At 45.9% G+C, this 12,421-nt stretch overlaps 1 long non-coding RNA gene across 1 annotated transcript; it reads left to right on the plus strand.

Annotated features, from left to right (window-relative positions):
* Nucleotides 1–10,188: 10,188 nt before the first annotated feature.
* Nucleotides 10,189–12,421, plus strand: LOC129381099 (uncharacterized). The gene is made up of 2 exons (XR_011892284.1): nt 10,189–11,581; nt 12,240–12,421. It is a non-coding gene; the product is annotated as an uncharacterized lncRNA (long non-coding RNA).

The raw sequence follows: 12,421 nt of genomic DNA on the forward strand, positions 1-12,421 counted from the left end.
AGCTTTTAATGCCCACAACACGATGTGGGGAGATTTGCGATGCGACGCGAGAAGTCGACTGATTGCAAATTTTCTTCTGACCTCTAGTGCCTCCCTGCTTAATAAGAAGGAGCCGACGTATTACAGTGTCCAACACAACACATATTCAGCGATAGATCTAGCAATCGGTTCTTCTCTTCTGCTTCACCTAAAATGGTACGTGATCAATAAATTGTATAGAAGTGACCACTTTGCTGAAACTTTAAACCTGATAACTCTGCATGAGAACTCTCCGCATACTCCTCGATGGACATTAGCATCGCCGGATTGGGAGCATTTTAAAGAATCATCTTATTTACCACGAGATTTTATAAATGATATTACTATAGATGATGCTGTTGCATATTTTACCGCTTTTATTATTATACAGCCGAAAAGTTTATCCCGCAGACGAGTGGTTGTTCACTTACAAGACGTGTTGCCTGGTGGAACGAAGACTGTACACAGGCGCGAAAGAGACAGAACAAGGCATGGGACGTATTGCGCAGATGGCCTAATGCCGAAAATCTAATTTAGTTTAAACAAATTAAATCACAGCGGAGGCGGACACAACGTCAGGCAAACAGAGAAAGTTGGGTGACGTTCCTCTCCGGCATTAATTCATACACGCAGGAGGCAAAAGTGTGGAATGGCTTAAGAAAGCTAAAAGGGCAACAAATCCATCCGTTGCCTCTGGTGAACGACCAAGGAAATACCTTGCAAGACCAGGCAGACTCTCTTGGGGAACAATTTGAGCGTGTGTCGAGCTCAATCCACTATTCTCAATCTTTCCTGAGAGCGAGAGAGAGATAAGAATACAGGAAGGCAGGGATGTTAACCAGTCAATAGTCTGGTTGGCTACCCTACACTGGGAGAAGGGAGAAGGGGAAGAGAAAGAAGGGAGAGAGAAGGTGTAGGTACGTGTACGGATAGCACTTCAGTTAAAGTCGCTCGAGCAAACCAGAAGTTCTGAGAAAGCACAAAAGTGCCTTCACTGCCTTCTGAGCCGATGATCGGTCGGGACGGTGCTCTAATATTGTCTGTTCACTTAGAGGACGATCGTCTAGTTTCCTCAATGTGTCGGACAAATACTGTCTTTGTGCTTGAAATTGAGGACAATGGCACAATATGTGGTCAATGTTCTCCTCGCATGCGCAAACATCACATGCAGGACTATCAGCCATTCCAATTAGTGCTGAGTAGGCATTTGTGAAGGCCACTCCAAGCCATAACCGACACAGAAGAGACGCTTCACGCCGGTGCACACCGGCTGGAGGTCTGAGTTGAAGTGACGGGTTTAGTCTGTGCAGTCTTGTGCGCCTTGTATGTACGGTATTCCACTCTGCTAAGGAGATAGTGCTTGCCAGAATGCCAAGTTGTCTCGCGGCGTCGGTCCTTGAGAGCGGAATGGGGACGCAGCGGTCTTCTTGGTTTGACGTCCGAGCTGCCTTATCGGCGTCATCATTACCAATGATACCGCAATGACCTGGTATCCACTGAAAAGAGATTTCATGGCCTTTTTCTCTTAAGTGATGGACAAGTTCCGCGATTTCGCACGTGAGCTGATCGTGAGTTCCATGTCGGAGAAATTAATGCACACATTGCAAGGCCGGCTTTGAATCGCAGAAGACTGCCCATTTTCTAGGACTTTCAGTATTTATCACTTGAAGCGCGTCGCGGAGAGCCGCGAGCTCTTTCCTGAAATACAAAGAAGTAGAAGGACTTAAGCCATTCGTACGTAAATGCAGACAGCTCTTTCCTGAAATACAAAGAAGTAGAAGGACTTAAGCCATTCGTACGTAAATGCAGACACGACGAAGCGTATAACTGACCATTCAGTTTTGCCGAGTTGAGAGCTGCCTTGATCTCATGCAAAAGCACTGCACCGGGACCTGACCGAGTCATGCATGACATGATCAAAAACTTACAAACTGACACACAGATTACACTACTCGCACTCTTCAACACTATTTGGGCTGTCGGATACCTTCCACACACATGGAAAGAAGCTATTGTGGTCCCTGTTTTGAAGCAGAGGAAAGACCCATCCATGGCGGCAAGTTATCGCCCGTTAGCTCTTACAAGGTGCCTGTGTAGGCTTTTGGAAAAATGATTAATCGCAGACTTACACATTTCTTTGAACTCAACAATATACTTGATCCCTATCAGTGTGGCTTCAGAGAAGGGCGGTCGACAACAGATCATCTTGTGCGCATTGAATGATATATCCGCGATGCATTTGTACATTAACAGTTTTTCTTATCGATATTTCTCGATATGGAGAAGGCGTATGAGGCAACATGGCGTTACGGGATCTTGAGAGACTTGCCGGGAATGGGCATCTGTGGGAATATGCTGAAAATAATTGAAAGCTATTTGTTAAATCGTATCTTCCGCGTGAAAATCGGACACGTATTACCGCGACATTTTACACAAGAAGCTGGTCTACCCCAAGCAGGCGTGCTTAGTTGCACGCTCTTCACGCTTCGTCGTTCATTACCACCTGCCATTTTTTATTCCGTCCACGTGGGCTACATTCAAATCGGCTTAAAATCCTGTAACCTCGCAGTATGCGAGGGACGGGTACAGCAGGGCTTGAACAAGGTTTCCGAATGGGCAGAAAAAAACGGATTTAAAATCAACCCCAACAAAAGTTCTTGTGTTCATTTTACAAGAAAGAGAGGCATGGTTCCCGGTCCTTGTGGTCAACTGTGTGGACATCAAATACCTATCAACAAAGAACATATATTTTTAGGTATTATACTTGACTATACGCTCACTTTCATTCCACACATCAAATATCTTAAAGAAAATGTCTAAGGACAATGAACTTACTTAAAATTCTATCCCATACAACATGGGGTAGTGACAGGAAGTGTCTGATGAATGTTTATAAGAGCCTAATTCGATCACGATTGGACTATGGCGCCATCGTATATAACTATGCCACTCCGAGCGCACTAAAGATTCTAGATCCTGTCCACCATCTAGGTATCTGCGTAGCTACTGGCGCTTTCAGGACAAGCCCTAATGAAAGCTTATATGCAGAGTCAAATGAGTGGTCACTGCATGCTCAGAGAACTTACATCAGCCTCACATATTTTCTGAAAATGCACTCCAATCATCAACATCCATGTTTTAACACCGTTAGCGATATGACGTGTGCTACACTTTTCCATAATCGTCCCTCTATAAGACAGCCTTTCTCGCTGCGTGAGGGAGCTTGGTGATGAAAGGCATGTCCTACTCCTCGAGCTCGCTTAATGCATCCAACCAAGCTGTTACCACCTTGGGAATGGCAGGTGGTACAATGTGACATATCCTTTCTAGAAGTTACAAAGCACGCACCAGAGATCGAAACCCGAATGCATTTCCTAGAACTCCAGCACAAGCACTCCTGCATAGAGTTCTATACAGACGCTTCGAAGTCAAATGCCGGGGTGTCCTATGCAGCCGTCTGCCCATCCTTCTTGGAATCATCTGGAAACAAGTATCTTTACGGCCGAGGCCTACGCACTATTGTTCGCTGTGAAGCATATAAGAAAATCAAAACTTCTCAAAGCAGCTATATATACAGACTCCCTAAGCGTCGTGAAGGCCTTGATGTCACTCTATAAACACGAAAATCCAGTATTTAATGAACTCTATTCCATCTTGTGTAAAGCGTACATATCTAACCAGCATATCATTATATGCTGAGTGCCTGGCCATAGGGGCGTCGAGGTTAATGTTCTGGTGGACGAGATAGCCACGTCCATCGCATCTCAAGCTGTTAATCCTACCGCTGCAGTTCCTGTCACAGATCTAAAACCCTTATTACGAAGGAAACTGCGAAACCACTGGCAACGCGTGTGGGACGCAGAAATAAATAATAAACGGCACTGTATAAAGCCACAGTTAGGTTCTTGGCCCTCCGCAATAAAATCACAGCGAACAGATGTTCTATTCTGTCGTGTCAAAATAGGACACACCTTTGGCACTCATAATTTTCTACTTACTGGAAATGAACCTTCAATCTGTGGTAGATGCGGGGAGAGGCTGACCGTCCTCCACGTCCTCCTGGAGTGTCGGGAGGCCGAAGCTGAGAGAAAGAAATATTTTCCTCTGGCATACCGTTATTACATCCCTCTTCACCCGGCTATGTTTCTTGGCCAAGAACCGCTATTTAGCACCAAGGCAGTCCTCGGTTTCTTAAATGATGTTATCTTACATGTCATAGGTCCATTAAATTCGTAGAGCATCCGCTTTCCAGAGGATGCCTCTGCGATAATTGTTTTGCATAGCACATGCCTCCAGGCCTTTGCGTCTCAAGGACTCTAAGGAGGCAGTAGTGCTCTAGTCAATTTTACAATATTATATATTTTATACATATCGTATCATTCTTTTGAAATGCATCTTAATGTTCATAGTACACGTCATATGTCATCGCCATAATCTTATTATGCAGATTTTACGCACTTTAGACCGACTATTTTTAAGGCCCCTTTACAGCCACGTTACACCAACTTCATAGAACTCATAACTGCGAACTCATTACCACAGGCATGGCGCTCTTTGGCCATACTTGGCCCTTGCGCCATTAAACATCAAACATTCATTCATTCATTCATTCATTCATTCATTCAGGACCCGAAGGAAAAACGCAATTCGATCAAGCAACAACGCATCATGCTGTATTCAACTGTTCCAACTATTCCCATTCGACTGCCCAAAGGACTATCACATGGAGGGCTAGTATTCATTCGTATGACAAAAGCTAGCGCAGCCTTAATACAGAAGATGTACTCGTCAGGTGGCGAAGACGTGCGTGTCGGCGTGGTAAGCAACACGACTCGGCTGCCGTCAGCATCCCATGCCGGTCGTGCAACACGGGCGCCGGCCTTACAATGAAACAAATCGTGTGGAATCGCCCCAGTGTAGAAGCTATTCGGGCACGCTACCGTGCTAATGTGTCGTCGTACGAGGGCTGACTTTCATTCCCGCCGCAAGCCAATGGTACACCGATCCTGCAGTCCTAGCGGGATTCCGAGAGTAAAACAAAAATTCTCGCACGAGCATAACTCCACCACTTTTTCATATCCCCCTTTCTCCTAAAACAGATCAGCAAACCATTAACATGCACAATAAAGTTTTTTTCGAATTACCATTTCTTCGCCGTCTGCGACTATAAGTACGCAGGCGTTGTTCTTTGAATAAAATCGTCTACTCTCCATAATAAGTAACTTATGTCTCATTTACGCGAAGGAATGTGCCGTCTCTAAACGCGAAACAGTTAATGCGTGCGGATACCTATTATTTCACATGGTACGCTTACGCAATGGTAACCGCACTGAAGTTCCAGCGGGATACAGAAAATTGTCGCCATGAGATGCGAACTTCAACGGCACTGAACATGTTTGTTCATGTCGCTGCTTTAGCACCTTTGCGATGAAGTCACTTTTACGAGGAATTCCGCAATGGCCATCAGGTGGCACGCAGCGACATTGCTGCTAAGAACACGAGAACACATTTCAATCAAGTGTGCACGGGGCGATTATGCGCCATTCTTAGATGACACGCAAAACCAAGTTCTGTACCTGAGAGTGTCAATTCAGCCTTCGTGATATTTGTGACATAGTGGTATTTCCGAATCGCATTTCGAGGAAGACACCCTCCAAATATCGAATAGAATGTCGAATTTCCTCTCATTTCTCAGCAAGCTGAACTATGACGTTTACGCGGAATCTTTATGGTTAAAGAATCAGGCTTAGATGTGCTACATTCGACAGATGTGCGCAATTGCATTGGCCCCTAGGCGTCCGGACAACTGAAATGTTTCCAACCGAAACAACGGCTTTTAGTTATCTGGGTCGCCGTGACAACGACAGCAATGAAACATCAGAGCACGTCACACGATGCACGTACGGTGTGTTCATTGCAGGAAAGATGTGTGATACTATACAGCGCGGCAAAGTCTTCAAGGTACGCAAACGTGGTGAGACTTCCAAAATAATAAATGGATACATCAAATTCGAACATAGGATGCTCAACAGTGAGCCATTCTTATTGAATAACTGGGAATTATTGAGGGAAAACACGGGGAAGGCGGGAGGTGGAAATTCAAGACGATGAGCAAAACGAGAACAAGGTAAAAGCGGAAGCGAACGTTTCGACAAGTGGACTTGTCTTTTTCATGGACTTGTCTTGAAAAGTCTTGTCTTGCACAAGTGGACTTGTCTTAAAAAAGACAAGTCCACTTGTCGGAACGTTGGCTACCACTTTTACCTTGTTCTCGTTTTGCTCATCGTGGGAATTATTGAGAAATTTGAAATTATGCACCGGCTCCGTGCGTTCTCTTAGGCTACTGCATGGCTTGCAGCAGCTCCCTTGCAGCGGAATCATTCGGAACACTTCTCTTATTCATCGTTGTCTCTCCATCGAGTCGAAATTCAGTAAGCGTTGGTATCCATGATATTCGAGAGCAACTAACATTCGGCAATTCTCGAATCGGAGAGCGCGGACTTTTGTATTTGTATTAGAAAAGTTGGAATATTCGCTCCCTCCCCCACACCCCCCACACCGAAAGAGCGACGTCGTCCGCACCACGGTTTTCATAATGTGACAAAATTGGTCCGCCACCCCTTGTCCGCACACATGCCACTCGACAGCGCACGTATGCTGGCGCCGTCTAGCCACGCTTTGTTAAAGCCAGGCGTTCGTCGTGGTGCCACCAGGCAGCGCAAACGTATTAGCGCGCTTCTTTTTGAAATCACTTGAAGGCTGGTCGGTAGAGTTTCGTTCAAAAAAGGATAGAACGTGCTTGTCCGTGTGTTCTGTGCGTCTAGGTGTGTCTGAAGCGTGTTTTGAAATGTATTTAACGCACACAATATATAAAAAAATGTATCATAAAGTCAAACAAAGAGAACTAAGGTTGGGAAACATCAAATGATGCTCAGTTTTATGTTATGTAGGTCCATATGAATTATTAATCATTTGCCAAGAATGTTGCTGGAATCACGAAATATTTCAAAGGTCATGAACTAAGGGCGCTTACATGTGCTCGTTGTGGATGGACTTAAATTTATTTAAGCTTAGGAACATGCGTTCAAATACCATAGGTCACTGTTTATGCAGTTGATTTTATCATCTTATTGCGGACAATCCATTAAAATGAACAGTACTCTCATTCAGGAAACCTCGAGTGCATTTCAGAATATCAATATGACGAATGTACAATAAAGTACTTCGTGCAGGCAATACCCAGCCGGAAACGCTAAACTACGGTTTAGAAACATCTATACATAAACCAATGTCGGATAAATTTAGAAAGCAAAATATTAAATTTAGGGGGAGCTTCGAACTGTCATTATAAAAAAAAGATATACAATTTTGATCAAGCTATGTCTACCCGCAACAACGAGCTTAACTACTCATCAAAATAATAATGCAATTCTCCCCGCTATATATAGCAATTATAACTATGTTATCGTTTTTTTATATGTATTTCTTATAGTTAAACGATCTTTTTGCTGGCCCACGAGACATGAGAGAATTCAAAGTGCGAATCACAGAAAACAGCCAATTTTTCTTGCCCTATAGGCAGAAGCTGTTTAACTTAAGATTTGGTAAAATGCCCAGACGCTCGGCTGCAGAACGTGCTATTTCATTGAGGGATGGTAAATACAGACGTATAATAACTTGTCTTCCATGAACGGTATGTCAATATTATTTAACGCAGCCATTGACATTACCATATCAAGTATGTGTGGTGTACTGTCCTTTATCGCGTTATAGAAACATAACTGTTTTACATAGTTGTTATTTCAACTGAAAGCTATATGTCCGTTACAAAAGCCTACTTACTCGTTCCTAATTGGAATGTCCGACACACCGATTTGTGACTCGTGGAACTGTGAAGAGACGATCGAGCACGTGTTGTATTTTTCTAATCTCAATGACATCGAACGCGATGTTCTTCAGAGTGTGTTAAACCGACTAGACAGCAGACTTCATTCAAAGACTAAGATTTTCGGATTATGGCCCCACGCGTCCCAGGCTTACAAAGCGTCGCGGGCATTGTTACGATTCATGAAATCCACTGGCCCCAGTGACCGATTATAGGCGTGATATGACGGACAACATTCTTCTATCACTGTTCTTTCTTTTCATCCGTTAAATCCCTTCCTCCGTGTAGGGTAGGAAACCGGACGTGCGTCTGGTTCACCTCCCTACCTTTCATTCCTTATTTTTTCCTCCTCCTATATGTCCGCTGCGCTGCAAGTCTACATGGAGGGTAAGTAATGTCTGCACTCCAAGATCCGTGTTTTAGTAATAAAACTTAGTGCGTCCGAATTCTCATGCATGCGTGTGCGCACGCACGAGCGCGTTTGTGTGTGTGTGCCCCATCGTTTGTGGGTGTGTGTGCGTGCGAGTGTGCGCATGTGTGTGCGTGTGTATGTAGGTGTGGGTGTGCTTGTGCGTGTGTGTGTGAGTGTGCGTGCGAGTGTGTGCGTCAATGTATGTACGCGCGCGTTGCTCGTGCTTGCGTGTTGCGAGACACCACTGGGTAAATTGTCTTGACTGCGATATACGTTAAGAAGCATCTCAAAATGCTGCATTAATGGCATTGGTTATCATCAGCTGTTAAGGACTCTCACATTCTCAGCATTCTGCTCGCACGTGCAACTAAATAGACGACTTGGTTTTTTATTTCTAAGCATACTTCAGACTCGGGGGTCGCTGGATGTCAGTGTGCCAATGTCTGCCTACTCAGCCGTAGGACGTACATGTTGGTTTGATCTCTTGATAACGAACGCCGGTGCTCCACGGGTTGCGTTAGCCTAACAGTATGGAACAAACTTCAGCGCGCGTGTGTGTGGTTTACCGCCTGAGGCATTGTGAAGCATGAAAGCCGCACGACGCCAAGCAACTGGACTATGGTAATTCGAGAAACGCCTTCGAGAAATCCTTTTTATTGTTCTGTATCTGGCTCTTCAAGAAACACATGTTCCAAGTGGTGGTGTCAATATTGCGCAGCAGAATGGCCACTATAGTTAAAGACACAACGATACATAGTGATCGACATTGACACCTGATAAAGGATGGGGAAAGTTTAATTGTCATGATTAATTCAAATGCAGAAATACTAAAGTAAACGGTAATGAAAGTGGACGAAAAGACAACCTGCCGCCGATGCGAGCTGAAGCCACGTCTTCCGCATATTACGTATGCGGTGTTCTACCGATATTGGCTACCGCGGCGGTCGTCATGCCGTGCACTTTCTTGGTCCAATCTGTGTATGTGTTTAAGATTAGCGCTGGGAGTGTTAGCCAGCGCTGCTCGCAGCCATGGATGCAGACCTGGAATAATCCTTTCAACCGAAGGCGTCACATAGCACGTGGACTTGGGAGCAGGCAACTGGCCAATAAACCCTCGTATACATCATGTCATCCAAGCTACCAAATTCGAGGCCATCGCCACGCAACCAGCGATCAAGATAAGGGGGTTTGAGGGACTCGATATCTGTTAACCCCTTAGATGGTAGTGGTAACAACTTTATTCAGATCTCCCTTTTCTTCTAGCTCAATGTGTAGTCCCTTTTACACACGACGGCAATCGCGTGGAGCAGGAATTGCACTTCCCGCTGACGTTCCCTTAATTACTGAGTACCAGCGAAATATAGGAAGCAAATCAAAGAAGTTGAAGAATGCTACTTGCAGGAGTTTCAGCCTCTGCCCAGCACTACACTTTACTGAAAACATGTTATGTTAATGAGCCTCCGCGACGACTCAGTGTCTGTGGCCTTCTGCAGCTATGTGCGAGGTCGCTGGTACGATTCCCAAGAAGCGCGACCGCATTTCAGTTAGGGCGCAATGCAAAAAAAAAAAGGAAAGAGAAATACTCGTTTACAGTGTTTTTCACGCGCGTTAAGAAGCCCGTGGAGCCGAAATTAATCAGGAGCTGGCCACTACGGCGTATTTTATAGGCCGTGAGTTACTTTAGTAAGCTAGACCACATGATCTAACCTTATGAAATCTAAAACGCTAGCCAGAAGGCGGTCATACGTTCATACCACCTTCAGACACAGTAAGTGTTAAGCAAGCCAAATAAAATTGTCAGTTCAAGGACCGCTCTTCTCGACCGAATACACAAAGCGACGGTATTCACGTATCAGTGGTTTAGACTGGGTGCTGCTGATACTCCTATCCTCTATCTTATTTAAGATAGCCAGCTCATGCTGCAAATATAGGATAATCGTTATCATAAGCGCGTAGTTGTACTGCACACCACAACGCGGTTAAGGCTGCAAGGCGCGAGCCTGTAACACGAAAAGAGATTAGAATGTCATTTGTCGTTCCTTTGCTGCATCTTAACAGTAAGACCAGCCGTTTCAAAAATTGTTAAGTGTGCCCCAGTAAAAGCAGGAATCAAGATGACATACTTCTGGTAGTTCGCTCTTCAAGTTACACGCAAATCCTCGAATGCGTTTTCTTTTTTTTTTTTTAATCTTCAGCTTATTGTGTGGGTCCGAGCTGGTTGGAGGCAATGACGCCCTGCATTGATAGTGTTGTTGCAGCAGTACTTCAAGCAAAATGTGCATCCAGCGTTCTAGTTATGACGTTCGGCTCATCTTGTATCGTGATTTGTAACTAATCAAACTGAACCCACCCCGTTGGAAAGACAACTTCGCCAACGCCCATTAACACCCTGTATAAGCGGCGGGTTGCGGAAAGCATGTTGTTGGCTACTGCGTCTTCGTCGAATTCCGGTATGGCGTGCGTAAGTGGTTCGCTATGGTTTTATTGAAGGCTCCCGAAGACGCCTCCTGGCCACCAATCCCTGGGTAACGCTGTCATCGGGCTTTGTACTATGGAAACGAAGGTCGCGACTGCGGGATTCTTTGGAAGGCTATGGCAAAAACTGTTTCGCCGGGCGGAGGACGCGTACAGTTTCCGTCAGCCGCCAGCGACTCCCAGCGCGACGGCTTCGCCGACTCGGAACAATGGACTCGTCGAAGCGGTTGACATTACCGACACTGCGAGCCTAGCGGTCTTGCACGAACCTCGAGGATCCAACAGCAAGCGGCAGGAAGCCTCGACGGCTGACGCTGCTCCAACCACCTGCCCGACACCGTCCACTGTCGCCGCCGTCGCTGCTGCTGCTGCCCGGGCCACTCCTCTGCGACTGCTGTCGGAAAACAAGGGTGGCCAGCTGAGCAACAACGGCTGCTCGGTGTTGCCGTACTACTCGGTCAACACCGATCCGTTGGACGTGCAGCTCGTAATAGCGAATGGCGCTGCAAGCAACACCAGCGGCTTTGCGGCGTTCCTCGGTGGTATCGACACTGTCGGGGAAAACACTGCGGACGAGGAGCCTGACTTTGTAGGCGTATTTTGGCAGCGGCCATGTTCTGCGGATTACTGCGCGCAAGAACGACCGCGGTGCGTCATGGGCGTGCCCGTGCGATTGGACCCGGCGGTTGTGTGCGACTTGGACAGCGGGCCCTTTGACCGCTCGTGTAACCAAAGTGTGTTCTTCACGGCACCTTCAAAGTAGCCCGAAGACGTCACAGATAGTTCAGTATGTATGTAGTTTTTCTTTGTTGCCTTCGCATGCTGTTTGCAAGCAGGGGCTGATATGCAGATTATATCGGGCTGACGTGGGCCACGTTGCATAAACACAACCGACAAGGCAAAGCGTGAGCCGCTGCCGCGTGTGGTGGAAGGATTCCTTATTTATGACCTGCCTTACTTTCGTTGTTCATCGCTCTTATTCCTTGTGCTTGCCGGTAGACCCATAATCACACATGCGGCCTGACACTGTCGCACGATTTTATTTGCTTCAGTAATCTCCACCTTGATTGAGTGATTGTATACGGATGCCATAGGAGTAAAAATGAAAAGTGCGCCAACTGTGATTGCTTTATTGTATGCCTTGCAGATTTAAAAAGCAGTGTCTGGCGTTACATCCAGACGTAACCATAACGCGCTCTAAAGTTACATCCAGACGTGACTATAGCCATCGCTAGAGTTAAGTGCAGGCGAAGCGCGCAGATTACACCTGTAAGCTGCCATCGTTTGTCGCTGACGGCTATGCAGCCTTAAGTCACGTCCTCTCGCTGGGATATATATGGTGCCAGCTTACTGGTGTGATGTGCGCGCTCTGTCTGGATAATAGCATGTAGGAGAGACATGGTGAATCACCGCGAAGCGCTCGCGTGTTTTTTTTTTTTTTTTTCTCAGGAATCTGCTGCTGATGTTCGCAGTGTGTGCGCAGTACAAGAAACATCGCTGGAGTGGACGTCGTTATTGGACGCGTGCCCTTGCTTGCCCGAGTTTTGAATGTTTTTAGTCGCCTTAAATTTCTGTAATGCTTTGTATTTCGGAAAATATTCCTCCCATTTAATAAAGCAATATAAAAACCA

The sequence above is a fragment of the Dermacentor andersoni genome, chromosome 1, assembly GCF_023375885.2.
Source record: "Dermacentor andersoni chromosome 1, qqDerAnde1_hic_scaffold, whole genome shotgun sequence".
NCBI lineage: Eukaryota > Metazoa > Arthropoda > Arachnida > Ixodida > Ixodidae > Dermacentor > Dermacentor andersoni.